Here is a 3,242-nt window from a genome sequence, read left to right as displayed (position 1 = left end):
GTTGACTGTGACTGCTGACATGCTCAGTTTCTCATGAGTCAATTTGAGTGTCTCCAGTCTACCACTTCATATGTGGACTCACTAATTACAGATTTGACTGTCCAGTTAACACATGACCCTTCACTAGCTGAAGGTGCCCAGATTGCTGAATCACATGAACTTACTGGAGACATGTGATGTAATGTCTGACAACTCACTGGTGGCAAAGTTTGATATGCGTGGTAAAGAACCCATGGTGTTGTCTTGTGAGATTGGTCAGCCAACTGTGTCTTCCCCTGAGCCACTATGTGAAGGTGCCTTTGATTATATGAGTGTGATGAAGTCGCAGTGCTCCACACCTTCACCTGTAACAGACCCGGTGGGTAAAAGTTAAGTTCATGGACCTGTCTCGATTGTCATATGGTATATATTTGACAGGATTACCCATATGGAGATTCCATGTGTGATGTGTGCCAATGGCCGTTTGCTATCAGTTCGTGACAGTTGGTGAGCTGCACAACAGCCACTGGAGGCTGCAATTGGAAGTTGTCTTCGTGTGCCCCTTGGCATCACCAGAGCATATTCTGCTAATGCTGGTTGTGAATGGGTGACTGAGTATTGGGTAGGTACAGGAGCAACAGTCAGCCTTATTAACTTAGACACATGCAGACTTCGGAGCTGCCTGCGTTGCAATGACCACTAGGTAAGTTGTGTCTTACAGTAAATAGTGTATTGCTGTGAAGGAGCGGTTCTCCAGTTCAGCTCATTGTAAGAATGTGGAATGACAACTTTCGTTGTTAGTGGTTAATTCACTGGTGGTGCAAGCCGGCTGCGGTGACCGAGCGGTTCTAGGCGCTACAGTCCGGAACCACGCGACGGCTACGACTGCTACTGTCGCAGGTTCAAATCCTGCCTCGGGAATGGATGTGTGTGATGTCCTTAGGTTAGTTAGGTTTAAGTGGTTCAAAGTTCTAGGGGACTGATGACCTTCAATGTTAAGTCCCATAGTACTCAGAGCCATTTGAACCTTTTTGAACTGGTGGTGCAAGATATTTTAGGGTTAGACGCCTTTTCTGTTTTTGGCTTCCAGACAAGGGACAAAGTACATTTAGAATGTCAGTCAGTTCCCTTTCAAGGTTTGGACACTTTACTATGCTCATACCTTTTGTCAGGCAGAAAATTTTGGGACACATCTCCCATAAGCCATCAGCAATATTTAAATTTTGTCAGTCCTGCCCCATTACCTTCACCATGTGTGATGCAGTTACGGCCAAGTTGCAGCATTGATAGGACCTCGGCGCCATTTCTCCTTGAAAGTCTCTTCGGGTTTGCTGCCGGATCCTAAAATCAACTTGACTCGATATTTCGGCGATCCAACTGTTCACCATCTTCAAGGAAATGCTGCTTATGCTGATGAATCCCACTGAGAACTGACGCCAGGTTGCAAATCAACGTCCTATATGGGCCACCGTTCAGTACACGGCGCATGCGTGTACTGAACGGTTTCTGCCTTCCAAAACAGGGAGGTGGCGCCGCCCTTAGTGAAACACTGCTGGCAACGATATATCGCAATCAAGACCACACTGAAGAACGTTCAGTTTTGATGTGAGATAATACAGGATTCCACATTTTGCTAAGAGGAAACCCATTGTCTCTGTTGATTAAATTATCAGTCAACCTAATTTCAATCGCCTCTTTATACACACTGTTCCAAAAACCGGAAATGTTGGCAACCACAACAGTTCCCTCAAATTTCACACACAATGAAATTTCACACACAATGAAATTTCACACACAATTTACTGGCTCTCAGGAATCTGATGAGCTCCAGTCCTTTCTGAGCAAGACCTCTTATTATGCTAAGTTCATTCACCAAAAGGGCATCAGATTTGTGGATGTGCAGATTGTCTATGAGCTTTTCAGTCTCTCAACCAGTGTTTGTGCTCCTCTCCCTGTTTAGCTTCTTGTACACTGGATAAAGCATTACCCATCTCCACTGATGCATCCCAGTATGGCTTAGGTGTGCTCCTGTCATAATTATCCCTAGTACATTCTGAACTGGTACATCATGAAGTATGCTGATGATGCATTATTGCAGTTGCCAGCATGACCAGATTCAGAGTTCAACCTACAGGAGGTTCTTGTTTTCTTGTTGGACAATGACTTGTAGCAGACATTGTTCATTTTCAATTGATGGTGAATGAGGTTGTGGCTGCTGACCTGTTGTTTCGGAAAATAGTTTCAACAGTCCAGACAGGATGGTCCGAGCACCCTCCTTTGTGAATGGAGTTGGAACAGCTTATATTTTTCCTCCTATGTGACTGCCTCATTGTGGTCCAGGGAGTCCTCATGCTTGTCATGGAGCTGCAAAGATATCATGTGGTCACCCCTGTGGTTTTGTGTTGTCGCATACTCCAGATGATGCATGAGCCACACTTTGATATGTTTCGTATGATGGCTTCGACATGGCATCATGTCTTTTGGCAGTTGATCATTTGTGGCATTGAATATCTTGTGTGGGCTTGCATGGCCTGTGCACAGAACCAGGCTGTACCATCACATTAGTTTTCCCCTTGTCCCGGAGCATGCTTTAGACAGGGTGCATATTGACTTTACAGGCCCCATTGTGGGTAGCATGTGGTTGTTGTTAGATGATGCATTGTCCAATTTCCTATATGTTTCCAAACTGTCTTCCACGACATCAACAGCTACTATTCTCTCGTCGTCCATAATTTTTGCTATTAAGATCTCCACCCAGATCCTTGTAACCAGTAAGAGACAGAATGTTTGCACGGTTGCCAACCATGGGGTCTTTTGGATTTATTGCACCCCAAGTCATAAGCTCTGGTTCATGATGGCCCTCTGCACTTTCCTCACAGGACTGTAATTTGGACATGTTCCTTTAGCCAGTGGGGGAGGAGTGGTGGTGGTGGGGTGGGGTGGGGTGGGGTGGGGGTGGGGAATTGGGGGCTGACCAAGAGGTGTAGGGGTGGGCAACAAAGGTTGGCATTTATTTTTGATGGATATCGGTCAGGAACAGCTGATCTGTCATTCAAATCAGGTGCATTCACGACTGATTGGACCAGCAATGGTGTTGTGTCCATGCCAGCTGATTGCTGGGGTTTGTCGTGCCATTTTCCTGGTGAGCAGCTCCCAGTTGCAGTAGTAAGCACACCCTCCACCATCCTTCTTTTGCCCGTGGAATAAGACACCGGCTTGTGTGGATGAGCCGTCGCCCCCATTGATGCAGGCAGACCTGTTGT

This window comes from Schistocerca cancellata, chromosome 1 (genome assembly GCF_023864275.1).
Source record: "Schistocerca cancellata isolate TAMUIC-IGC-003103 chromosome 1, iqSchCanc2.1, whole genome shotgun sequence".
NCBI classification, from domain to species: Eukaryota; Metazoa; Arthropoda; class Insecta; order Orthoptera; family Acrididae; genus Schistocerca; species Schistocerca cancellata.
Note: the sequence above shows the minus strand (reverse complement) of the source record.